Genomic DNA, 13,458 nt, shown 5'->3' with positions numbered 1-13,458 from the left:
GAAATAAAAAATATGAATATAATGAACTTGTTTTTCCCACGAGTCACCAACGACAGCAAAACAGAATCCAAAACACCCCTCCCCGCAAAACAAAAACAAAGAGAGAGAGAGAGAGAACAGATACTTAAATCAACTGTCTTTTTTAACAAAAAATATACATTATTTGTATTATATGAGTGAGCTGGGGATTAAGGAACACCCTTATGATGAGCACCCGGGATTGTATGGAAGTGTTCAGCACCTGAAACTAGTATTACACTGTGTGTTAACTAACTAGAATTTAAGTTAAAACTTTAAAAAAAAATAAGATGGAATTCTAGTACTGAATGAGAAGCATCTTAGAGATGTGCCGACCAAACTTCTCTCTCAGCTCTGGCACTCTTCCTCATGATTCCTAACTAGTGATCATTCTACCCCTCTTTGTGACTTGGATGAATCTATTTGTGCTCTTTGAGTTGGCATAAGATAATAAATGGTTATAGGTAGAAGCGGTTTGTTTCATGATATATGTCTTTATTCAGGGTTAAAAAATAGAATGGGCTCAGTCATCCTAAGAAATTTTAAAGAAACAGGAATAACTGTTAGGTTTTTATTTACCCTCTCTGCCTTATTGGAGCTTTCAAGTTGCAGCACCAGAAGAATTGTAAGTTGAAGAATTATGACATTATTATGACAGAATTATGACAGCTCGAAGGGGCCTTAGGTAATATTTCCTGTTTTTATGGTAAAGAATCCGAGTCCCAGTTTGGTGGGATGGATTTACCTGGTGAGAGATCCTGTACCAGAATTCAACTTGTCTGACTCCTAGACCAGATACATTCATTGTTCTAGGCTGCCTGGTTTTATATCTTTATTCTTTTTCTAAATGTAATTTCTTTCATTCATAAGTCTATAGAACCAGGAGTCTGAGTTGGTAATTGTAGAACTTCTTGTTGGTGGTGTGTGTTATGTTTAATTTGAGAAAAAATTTATCAAATTGATAATGAACATGTCTCCATAAATTTTTAAAGCAATCAATGAGCAGGCTTTTAAACATTTCTTCTACATTAAAACATTCTTCTACAGATGTAAGGAAGTAGGCTATTGAGCCTGTTAAGGAAATCCAAACTAGAATGCTGACTGTACACTTGTGAACCTGATTGACTTCCCTCAACCAAGCACCAGGGGTCAAAGTGTTAGGATTCAAGGGGAAAATTTTTTTTCCAATTTTATTAATAAATGTTGTGGCATTTACATAAAGAAAGCGCTAAATAAAACAAGTGCCTATGCCTTGTATTTTGTCTCTATCCACCAGCCTCGCTGTTCTGTTAGCAGTGGACTAAGGGGGTTTGACCATATTAAAGGAATCTGAAGAAAGCTCAGAGGAAAGGGGAATGATATGACTAATGATATGACTGTCTCCCTGATAATGCTTCTTTGATTCTAACTAAAACTGAACCAAGAAATTAAGTCCATCTCTGTTGAAGTATTGATTTTAATGTATAAAATGTCAGCTCTCAACCAGTAGAAAAGATTATAAGATTACTTAGGCTGTCTCTGAGGACAATTTTATATCAAAGGCATCCTATAGGTTTTATTAGTAAACACATGGTATGTAATTCTCATAAGAAATCAGGAGAAAGAAGCTAATAATTTTCACATTTTCCAGATAAGGAAACAGAAGCATAGCACAGTTGAGTAACTTGCTTAAATTCACACAGGTGGTAAGTGGCGCACCCAGGATTTGAACCCAGGTAATCAGGCTCCAGAGTCCATTTATTATTGGTTTCAAAACAAAAATATATTTGGCACTGCCTAGGTATGTTTTTAAATCTTTTTCTCCTTCAGTATGTGTATTTACTCTGTCATTAATGATGATTTCAGTGGCAGTATTTGACAGTGATTTCCTTTGAATGCTGGATAACATGTTCTCTATTGTGTTCCTTCTTTAAAGATAGTGCAAGTATTTGGGAAAGGTGATGAGGATGTTGTATCACTTCAGCAAGACTTAGTTCTCCCTCTTAGCAACACCTCACAGTCTTAGAGTTAGCCATGAACTGGTGGCCAAAGGGGACTGTTCTTGCCCAGTACTCTTTCTCTCCACTTAAGTCAAAGAAGAAAACACTTCAAATCTGTAATATTCTAGTATTAGGTCTGAAAGGACATTTTAAAAGAGTACATGTGCTCACTGTTTGTCTTTTAAAGGATTATATACCTTTTTGATATCAAATAGATCATTCTTTATAAGGTGAAAAAAATTCTTAAGACCCTGGACTAACCCTGGATAGGAAGAGTTAAATTCTCTCAGGTGCTCTGAGTGCTCTGAGCACTGAATATTGGCGAGGAAGCTGCAGTCAGTCAGGAAATAGCTCACCCTATGATTGTAACACAATATTTTAATGAAGGAGCAAAGAAGAGCATCTCCTCCCGTTGTGGTCCGCTACATAGCACTCGGGCTGACAGGGTCAGCAGTGCTGTGTGAAGTCCAGTCACATGGCTCCAAAATTAGAAAGGATAATTAGAGACTTACAGTTGTACATGTTCCAATGGGTTCCTTTGTGTCTGGGTGCTTCTCCCTCGCTGGCTTATCATCTGATGATTGCAACTCCAATCAGTAAGTTCTGACCTGAAGACCGAAAGGCACAAATGTTGTCACTGTGACCATTAACAGAGTTGAATGTTGTTCATGTCTATTGAGCTTAGGTTTGGACAGATAGGAAAAGAGAGATACCAAATACAGTAATATGGCAGGAGCTTTGTTTTGGTTCTCTGAAATACATAAAACTGCTTTTTAAAATCACCTGTTTAGTGTAATGGATATATTTTATGCCTCAGCTTCCTAGTTTTTCTTTCAGACACTGCTCAGAATATGCATTACCACAGAAGAGGTGAATTACATCTGTGTGCAACTGGTTTGCCTGAGGAGGGTGCTCTGGCCACTCCTGGGTCCACTCTGGATTTGATAGTTTTGTTTTTTTTTGCCTTCTTCTTGTTCTTCCCCTCCCATTCTCAAATGGAATGCTGGCATTTAACATTATCCCCTCTCCTCAGTTTTTCTCTCTCCTTAGTTTCTTTCTGTCTAGGAAAAAGTCACATGAAGTAGGATTAATACAGAGATTTATGAAGTATGATTTCAAAAAATATTTTGATGTTCCAATTTAAAACCTGCAGGCATTTTAATATAATGTATAAGTATTAAAATACGAAATTAAACTAACGTGGTATTAGTTAAGCTGGTGACTGAGGAAAAGATTTGATCTTGTGAAGTCATCTTTAGAGACCTGGCTGGCCACTGAGTACCCAGCTTTTCTTGTAACATTAGAAACAGGAAGCTCTGCTGTCTTCTAGGTTCATTATTGGGTAGCTGTTGCTCTAGTAATCTTTTTAGTCCTTTTCTTTTATGTTTTAAAACTAGTTCTGCAGAACATAGGTTCTCATGTTTTGTCTTTCTAGATTCTTCCATCTGCGTTTCTAGAAGCTATAATAGTTTTTTTTTTTTTTTTTTAAATTTACCCAAAGGAGTTCTTGCTCAATGATGCATGATGTGGCTTACCTGGGTTTGAATCCTGCCGTAGTTACTCACTAGATGTGTGATCTTGAGTAATTATAGAAAATCTAGGAGTCTTTCTAAGTGTAAAATGCAATGAGTAATACCTATCTGGTAAAGGAAGGAGAAACATATGAAATTAATCAGGTGGCCGGAAATAAGAAAAGAAAATCAAGTGGTGTAACAGTGCCTGGTATATGTAGTAGGAGATAAATGAATCAAAATTTATGTCCATGCCTCTACCATGTCCTGTATCAGCCTCTGAGCTGCCAGCACTGTCCTCCTATCTCTATACTGCCTGGCACACTTATTATTGGACTTCCTGAAGTATCACTTCTTTTCATAAAGTACAACACGCTGTGGTCAGGTGGCATAAATATTTAGATTTGGGATCAGAAGATCGGGAGGTCTGGTCAGCCTTTTTACTAACTGATGTTGGGTAGGTTGTTTGACTTAAGAGAGTCTCTGATTTCTTATTGGTAAAATGGAAATAAGCTTACCACTTTATTTATAGTCTTGTTGTAAGAATTTGCTAAGTTCTAGTTTGTGGATATTTATTTTAAACCTATTGTGAGTTTTATAGTATTCTGAGTAATAGTCTAAGGGATACAAGAAAATAGGTAAGAAAATCCTAGTAAAGAAAAAAAAAAAGATGTAAGGATTTGGCGAATGTTTGAATACAGGACATGAAGGCTGGGTCAAAATCACTGTGAGACTTCAAGCTTAGATGACTTACTGAATCCAGAAGTAATAGGAATTGGGTAGATCAGCAAGGTTTATGAGAGAATAGCTGGTGGTGGGATCAGTTTAAACAAGTAAAATTTGAGGAGAGTGATGGTGCTTTATGTAGAAATGCTGGTGGAAATATGAGGTTGAAGGTTGGCTGCAGAGAGTTCAGAGTCACCATTCAGAGGTGAGGCCAGCAGCTGTGACATGAGTGAACTCTTGGAGGGTGAGCACCGCACCGAGACACGCTGCAGAGATGGGCACACAACAGCACTACAGTGCCGCTAATGTGTCTTCTGATTCCATATCTGTAGAAAATAGCTCCTAAGGTGAGTTTCCTGGCTGCTCTTCTCTCCTGGCTTCATCAGGGAGCCCTTGTAAAAGCTACTTGCTCTGGTCATTGATGTTCTTTTGGTTCCTCCCAGACAGTCCTGGCTCTGGCTGGCTCTCGTGGTTTTGGGCTCTTTCTGTTTGTTGAGTGCCTCTTGTATAAATTGGTGATGACTTCAGGAAATGGTGCCTGATTTGACATAGAGCTTCCTAGAAATGTTCTAATTCTGTAGTTTACAGCTTCAAGTAATGCACCCTGGATAATGGTGGATGTTACCCTTGAGGAGTGCTGTGGGATGCTTACTGAAGTGGATCATCTTTTATCAAAAACCATATTAAAAGACTTCAAATGATTAAAGACGTTGGGCATATATATTATAATACAAGGACATACATATAATTACAAGGACAGTCACAGGTCTAAATAAAAAACTGGATTGGCAGTTAATATTGTAACTGGTTGGGATGATACAGCAATCTTCTTATTCATGTATCAGTGCAATATTTAACTTTTAAAGGAAGCAGTAGCATTTCCTCTCAGCAGCGGTCACTAAACACAAGATTTGCAGTACTGGATGAGAAACATTATCCACTGTTTTGTGGTTTGGGGAAAAAAAAAGAAATAAAGTTCTTTGAGGGTATTTTACATAGAAATACCAGTTTATCAGAATGCAAAATGGGTACATTTCCAGTGCTTTCATCTTTTTTTTTTCCTACTGTGTATCTCATAAGCTTTCTATAAACTGATACAGGAGTCTGAATTAAATTAGCTCAAGCTCCTAGCAGAGCCTTTACACTCAGCACCCAAGTGACCATGATGTGAGGTATGTTCAATATAATCTTGAATGCTAATGAGGATTAATATTAAACTACATCTGAGCCAATGTTAGATGAATGATTTACCTTTATAATCCCTGCACCCCGTATGCTATTTCATATGCCTGCACCTAAACCTCCATTTGCAGGATTCTCCTGAATTAAGAATTACAAAAGGAAAGCCTTACAAATCACATGCACTGCACTACTGAGATTTTTAATCTTCCTACTTACCACCTTGCTTCCCAGCAGTATTCACCTCAGAGCTTGTTAGAAGAAGTCAGACTCTCAAGCCCCACCTTTGACCCACTGTTAGGATCTGCATTTGAAGATGTCCAGATGGTTCACATATATAATGGAGTTTGAGAAGCACAGGGCTAGGACAGTGGTCCATGGACCAAGCTCAAGTAGAGAAGCTCTAAAACAGGGTTTTTGACCTGACTTCACATTAGAGTTACGAAGGGAGCTTTTTAAAATTCCGACTTCCCACGCTTCACCTCCAGAGATTCTGATGTTTAGGGTGACATCTCAAACGTGTGGCTTTTAGAGATTCCCAGGTGATTCTGCTCTTCAGCTTGCGCTGTCAATACCTCAGAGTTTGTTGGAAATGTGTACCACACACCTACCCCTGACCTACTCCATCAAAGTGTGTGTTCTAATGAATTCTGAGGTGATTCGTAAGTACTTTAAAGTTTGAGATGTGGTGAAAAGTGTTTAGAGGCAGAATACAAAGCTCAGTGAGGCGGTCACTGTGCTAGTGGCAGAGGCTTGTAAAAGTGAGTGGTCCTGGCTGTGTACCTTTATAGGATTCTTTTTCATCTTTGGTATAGTGATCATAGGGTTCCCATCCTTACTCTTGAAACATAGGGATTCATCCATCTTCCTGCTAGGAAACGGTATGTGTGGTGGTTTTTTTTTTTTTTTTTTTTTTGTAAAGTGTTTGTTTTTGTTTTGTTTTGTTTTTTTATAGTATGTTTTGTTTATGTTTTTTGTGGGTTCTGAAGTCAGCCTGCTTTGGTTCAAATTTTGGTGAATTTTCTCCGTAAACCTCAACTTTCTTATCTGGGAAGAGGGATAATAATTTACTTCCACTTGATGAATACTCAAAATATGTTGTCTATTATTATCAGCAATAATACTGCTTAAACAAAGAGTTTTCTTTAAAACTTTTTCAAAGTCACCTGACATGAATGGGCTGTGGTCAGATCGATGAAGGTATTATATATTTGTAATAATAGTTCTAAGAGTGTTGGGTTACTTGAAGGTGAGGATTTTTAATGACAGTTTGTTTTACTGTCTTTGTAATTATCTATTTAGCAGCTCCACCTCAACATAAAGTAGGTGACATTTTTTAATTGAGTAGTAATACAAAATTTTTAGTACTGAGAAAATAAGAGGTACTGAGTGATTATTGCAAAACAAAATCAAAGTTCTTTATTCACACTCAGCATTCATTTAAGAGTAGTTTTAGGGTTCATCCTGTAATATACTCAGACAGTGATCTTTTTTTTTTTCTTTAAAGATTTTATTTATGTATTTGATAGAGATAGCGAGAGAGGGAACACAAGCATGGGGAGTGAGAGAGGGAGGAGCAGGCCTCTCTCTGAGCAGGGAGCCCCATGTGGGGTTTGATCCTAGGACATGACCCTAGCCAAAGGCAGACACTTAACGACTGAGCCACCCAGGCGCCCTGGTAGTGATCTTCTCAAGTCTTTAGTTTCGAGACTCAGAGAACCTCTGTTACAGGGTCCAGCACACCCTCCAGACACTCAGTGTTTACTTAGTGAAGAAGTTAATTACCAGCTGCTCTCTACTAGGTGCTAGGTGTCTCCCAGAGAGGAGGCTGATTAGATCACTTCACATAGTTCTAGTACAGGCGTAATGAGCCAGACATAAGGTTCTGAGACTGGGGCTACTTCTAGCATGAGGGGTTGTGGAGGCGCTTGGAAGTATTGCTTTTTGTGGCAGGTTTTGAAAGGAGGGTTAGGTCATGGGGTGAGTGGACAGGGTGACTGTCCAGATGGGGCCAAACTGAGGCAGAATTAGTAACAGGTGCTCAGATTTGGGCACTTGAGAGTTAGGAGTTGAGGGAACTGTGAACCTCTTTGCCCCTTCTGTTAATTTTTTAGACTGAACAGGTGCTGCTGCACTCAAGGCAGCTATTATGAGTTGACTTTTTACAACTTGTGAAACATTTTGCATGTCAAAAAGTGTAGAAAATAATAAACACATGTGATCTCATAGCCAATTAAAAAAATAAACATCGCAGATGAATTGCCAACTCCTGTGAATGCCTCTGTGGTCCCATTACTTTCTTTCTTTCCTTAAGGCAGCCATGACCTGTGGGTGTTGTCATTCCTATGTAAGTGTGCGTCTGTCAACACTAGATAGTATTTTTTTTAGATAGTATATTTTCATGTTTTTAAACCTTGTATAAAATGCTACCTTCATCTCTCCTTTTGTAACTCACCTTTTTTCTCAATATTTCAGATTTATTCTTAACTGATTCATAAAGTCCTAATTGATCATTTATTTGTTTATAGTATTCATTACATGAATGTATACTAGAATTTATTTTTCCATTTCCCTATTTATGGATACTTTGGCTGTCTTGTGTTTTTGTTATCTCAAATGGCATGGCAGCGAACATTCTAATTTGTGGCTTCTTGTGCACTTATGGGAGAGTTCTGTAGGCTAGGTGTATATTTAGGAATCAAATTGCTGGACAGTAAGTTTTTATCATTTTCTGGGTGAACCAAGGCATTCTTGAAAGGGCATATTACATTTTCTTTGAGAGGATGTAATTTTATCTGCTTTTATTTATAAAGTAATTTTTAGTTGTTTTACCTTCTGATCCTTATAATTCCGATATCCCAACAAAAACAGCTGGTGCCCCAAGAAAAAACATGGGAAACACCCTGACACTGCTGTCCTTTCCCTTTAGGGGCTCTGAATGCGGACTCTGCTATCCATTAGTTGGGTCTGGTGGCTGTGCTTTCTGTCGAATGCCTGTAGCTCCTGGTTTCTGAGACTTCTCTGTGGCAGTTGCTGCCTGTGTCTGACAGCTGAGAGTGTTGGCTGTCCACTTCTGGTTGTCTGAAGCAGGACTCCAGTGATAGGGCAGACGAACATTTCACGTTAACAATAGTAGAAGACCAGAATCAAAACTGGGAATGAAAATAGTAAAACACAAATCACATAAGATTAAGTGTGAATTTTATCTAATGTAAATGAATTAGATCCCCCCCCACATTTCAGTCATTCTTTTAGGTATAGAACGTGTGTGCTGCAAGAAATTATAGTTTTCAAAAACAGTACTTCAGAAACTTTAGTTCTTTTATGGAAGATGAATGCTGAAATTACTTTCTTTTTAAAAATGATGTTGGACAAACTTCTCTTTTCTTCGTTAAGAACAACCACTCCAAAATCAGCTAAGACAGTTGCCCTTTCTCCCTGTTGTCAGTTCGCCGTCTGGCTTCTAAAGAGTTAAGTTGGAGGTTTGTGAGGTCATGTGTGACTTTACTGGGTCTGGACTTTTGAAGCTGATCTTTTGGAGGGAAGCTGCCTGTTGAGAGGGGAGTCTAGGCAGAGGGGGAGGAGGGAGTGCTCCTTTCACTTCTTTCAAGTTCTTATCCCTCAGCCCCTGAGGGACATAGTGGCATTCTGGGAGAATGTCACTGCAGAGTCAGTGTGTAGCGGTTTGTACTCACAACAGAAGCAGCCGTATAAGTACATTAAAAGAGGCCTTGCTGAAGATGAAGGTTTGCTGAACAGATGGAACAGGAGAATGTTCTTTGTATTCCTGATAAGATTATGGGCAAACTGCTGACGGAGGTAACTGGAATTCAGTTTATTTTCTTTGGTTCTAGGCAGTACTGAATTATATATAATTGAAGTTACAGAAAATTCTTTGGATTTTAAACTTTTTTTAAAAATGGAAAACATCGTAAGGAGGTCTTAGAAACTTAGGAAAATGATAACTCATATATATTGTTTTCTAAATAAGGTTGACAAAAATGAAAAGGGTGTATTTGTTACAGGGTCTGTAATGTTTGGACAGGATGAGATTTTTTTCCTTAATAGAGTTGTGCTGCTTCTTGAGTGTTCAGACATAGCTTGGTGTTCTTAGAATATAGTGTGCTTTCAGCTACCTTTTCTGAAACTGCATCCAGGCATTGGAAGGTTACCAGTTTGAGCTTGGTCATTTACTGGGGTCTGTTCTGACTACTCTAAAGGGAGAGTTGGCTGCGCTGTTAGTGTAGAAACATGATTGTCTTAGAAGTTAGCATTAGGTTTGAAACCTTAAAGGCTAGCTGATTATCTAAAGAAAAAAGGCATAGGGAATATTTTTTTTCTGGAACTGAGGGAATTTCAGCTCCACAATTTATTAATGAGAAGTTCTCTCTCGTTTCATATTCATAAATATAAGGTCAGTGATGGTAAAGGGGGGAACTTGAACCCAGAGTGTTGTTATTTGTGGAGGGGTCCATTCTTGAAATGCTTGGGGTTAAAGGATTCCTGAATACCTGGGAGCCTGTGAGAACCCAGGCGTATAAATGCCTAGGACAGTCAGCTGATTCTAACAGATGTATTTGTAGGTATGTATTGGGTAAGTTGAAGTTTCTTGCTTTGATAACAGTGTTTAAGTTCATAATTTTAAATTCATATATCTAATATTTTATAATGTTATTTATCTTACCTGGCCATCAGTATAAAAAAAGCCTCTTTCTATTTGGATATTTTGTTTCATAGCTTTAATAACAAAGGACAAAGAGAATGCTTGATAAAAGGATGTGAAACATAGTTTGTGAGAGACATAGTAGTTATGAGCCTGGACTTGGGAATTACAGGCCCATTGACTGAATTTTATCTCTATTTCTTACTGTTTGACCTCTGGTAAGTTGCTTAACCACTCTTCATTTGCGGTTTCTTTGTATGGGACCTAGAGATGGTCATAGCACCTAACCTGAGAGGTGGTTGCTGTGAAGATAAACTGAGGTGCAATACATGGGAAGCACTTAGCAGAATTTCTCCTGCATTAATAAAAGCTCAATAAATGTTGGTAAACTGGCTGCTGTTATGTTTAAATTGCCCTTCCTTACATTAGGCACGTGAGAGGGCTTGGACCTTAGAGAGCGGCAGTCATGAACTTGGAGTTTGGGTTTGCCCACACTGTAAGCACGGCAGGGTTCCAGGTGGTGCCCTGTGCCACATGCCAGGCAGTCTTCCCTGCCACTAGCCCAGCAGTTATCGCTGCAGTGGAGCCTTAGGGGTCAAGGAGGGCTGAGAGAAAAAAAGGGTAGGTTAGTGCCAGCTAGCAACACTTTGTGAAAACTTCTTTATGCTCATGTCCTGTTGATAGTGTGTCCTGTCAGTTCCATCGTCTTTGAATATGGAGCACAGGACTGCACACACGTGTACCTCAGGCGGAATGTGACCCACACTAGGAGTAAAACTGAAGCGATTGTTAGAACCAGGCCATTCTTTCTGTGTTCTTTCTGTAGGTGTAGACTGTCCTTTTTCATGTAGTGGTGGCTCTTCTTAGAGGGTTTATCTGTATTTCCAGCTTGGCCCTTTCTATCTTAATGCTCCAGGAGTTAGTAGCTGTGCAGCAGTTTGAAGCTGCTTAACTTAAATTTCCTGGACTATGACTTGTGGATAATATATTTTCTTCCGTGGTTTGAGATTACATAAGATAAAACATGGGGCACATGGGTGGCTCAATTGATTAAGGGTCTTGCTTTCGGCTTAGGTCACGATCTTGGAGTCCTGGGATGGGGCCCCATGTAAGGCTCCCTACTCAGTGGGGTGTCTGCTTCTCCCTCTGACCCTCCCCCAACTTGAGCATGTGTGTGTTTTTGCTCTCAAATAATTAAATAGAATCTTTAAAAAAGTAAGATAAAATATGTGGAAACACCTGGCAAAAGTCCCAAGTACTAACAAATTTTTTGCTCTTCCAAAAATTTCTCTATTCTTCTATTACTGTGAAAGGAAAATTCAGTTTGTATATGAGACTCTGCCCATTTTGCTTTATAAAGGTCTCATGTCTAGATCAGTGTTTCTTAAGCTTTTGTTTACAATGATTTTCTTCTGTGTTACTAGTTTACTTTGTCTAGTGTCAGTTTCTGTTTGTCACCCTGACTTTCCCAGGAAGTCATTAGAGCTTTTAAATTTCATTTTGAACTAGTTTTCAAAAATATGAAAGGAATATGTGCCAATGCTAAGAACTGAAATTGAAGTTCTCTTTTCTCCCCATTTTGCTCCCTCTTCTCAGAAGGAACCTCCTGATGGTTTTAGTGTATTCTTTTTTTTTTTTTTTTTTTAAAGATTGTATTTATTTATTTGAGAGAGAATGATCACAAGTAGGCAGAGAGGCAGACAGGGAGGTGGGGGGAGGCAGGCTCCCCTCTGAGCAGAGAGCACGATGCAGGGCTCAATCCTAGGACTCTGGGATCATGACCTGAGCTGAAGGCAGAGGCTTTAACCCACTGAGCTACCCCAGCGCTCCGGTTTTAATGTATTCTTTAAGGCATGATCCCTGACACTCTTTGGGAACCAGTTTTAAACTACCTTAATGGTGCAAAAGTACAGAAGTGGAATGGAAAGTTCTGTCACATTTGCCAGCTCCCTTTATAGCTCAGTTCCTCCCTCTTCTGCAGCACAATGTTTGGAATGTTTGGGAGTACCCTTGTAAGGAACCTGCCTGCACAGCTGGGTTGTGTCTCTAAGAGCCCAATGCATTTGGCAGGTCCAGCTGTAGCTACACTGTTGTGATTCATGTGATCAGGCCAGAGTTCATAGAGGATAGCGAGGCATGCCTGGTCTGAACCTACTGTGAAAATGCTCAGTCCTGAAATTCTGGGGAGGCAGAGCCTGGGTTGGGTTCCAGCAAGGATTTTAGTCATTGTTTAGCTGACTAGAGGGTGTGGTTCAGTTAGCCCTTTGAGCGACTGTTGTGTTTGGCTTTTTGTCAGTAATAACATTGGGTGGAGGGAGGATACAAGTAGGTGCACTGAATGTGGAGTTGGAAGAAAGGGGCTCAGCTGCCAGCCTTGCTGCTTACCAGCTGTGAACCAGGGGCGAGACTTCAGTTTGGTTCTCTGTTTCTTGGAAAATGGGACTGTTGTGAGTGTGAGATACTATAATGCGTATGAAAGTACTAGGTAGACTGCAAAGTGCCCTTTGGGTTTTTAAATTTGTTTTTCTTAGTGGATATTGAAAGGACTAGCTTATTCCTTCTGATTGGCTTAGGTACATTAAACTATTTGTGCTTTGGAGAGAGAGGAACCATGTCGCTGTCTAGAGTTGGTGTCTTTGGACTTCATCCCACCACTTTGTGAAGGTTGTTTGTCCCATCTGCTGTTGAATGCTCCTGGCATACCTAGAAGCCTGCATTTCGAAGGGGCTAGGGCAGTATAATTTCTGTGCTCAGAATGTTCTCAAAGAAGCCACTCCCTTTTGTTGATTCAGCTGGTCCTTTACTGAGACTGTACCTTTTAGCAGAGGAAGCATTAAGTGAGGCCCTGAGCATCTCCATTGGCCCGACTCTGCTACTCATTGTGAGACGTGGGAAGAATAACTTCCTCTCCTCCGTAAAACAAAGGCCGCTGGACAGAAGACTTTTTTGTATGTGGGGGTGGAGATGGTAGACTGGATATCTTCCTTTTTCGGTCTTTACCTTATTATATCCATCATCTTAGTGACCAATTCTTTCTTCTCCTTTTAAATAACTTAGGACATGGGGCACCTGGGTGGCTCAGTGGCTCATGACCTGCCTTCGGCTTGGGTCATGGTCACAGGGTCCTGGAATCGAGGCCCGAGTTGGGTTCTCTGCTCGGCAGGGAGCCTGCTTCCTCCTCTCTCTCTCTGCCTGCCTCTCTGCCGACTTGTGATCTCTGTCTGTCAAATAGATAAATAAATCTTTTTAAAAATAAATAAATAAAAAATAACTTAGGGCAGTTATCTTCAAAAGCATAAAACAAGTGAGTAATGGGGTTAAACATCATTTGAGGGATGCTGTGGTGACTTGTGGGACCTAAATATAAGGAAAACCCTTTAAG

General features: G+C 39.5%; 1 protein-coding gene across 6 annotated transcripts in view; it reads left to right on the top strand.

Moving 5' to 3' along the window:
- The window catches only part of PSD3 (pleckstrin and Sec7 domain containing 3), a 769,411-nt gene that overhangs the window by 331,895 nt on the left and 424,058 nt on the right, over window positions 1–13,458 (top strand). Inside the window, exon 1 of one of the 6 annotated variants that reach the window (XM_059155892.1) lies at window positions 8,954–9,232. The exons of the other annotated variants lie outside the window; for them this stretch is intronic. The gene's annotated coding sequence lies outside the window, so the exon portion shown is untranslated. Of the gene's footprint in view, window positions 1–8,953; window positions 9,233–13,458 lie in introns of those variants that run through there. 6 annotated transcript variants of the gene reach the window in all.

This window comes from Mustela lutreola, chromosome 18 (assembly GCF_030435805.1).
Source record: "Mustela lutreola isolate mMusLut2 chromosome 18, mMusLut2.pri, whole genome shotgun sequence".
NCBI lineage: Eukaryota > Metazoa > Chordata > Mammalia > Carnivora > Mustelidae > Mustela > Mustela lutreola.
This window is presented reverse-complemented; position numbering and strand designations above follow the sequence as displayed.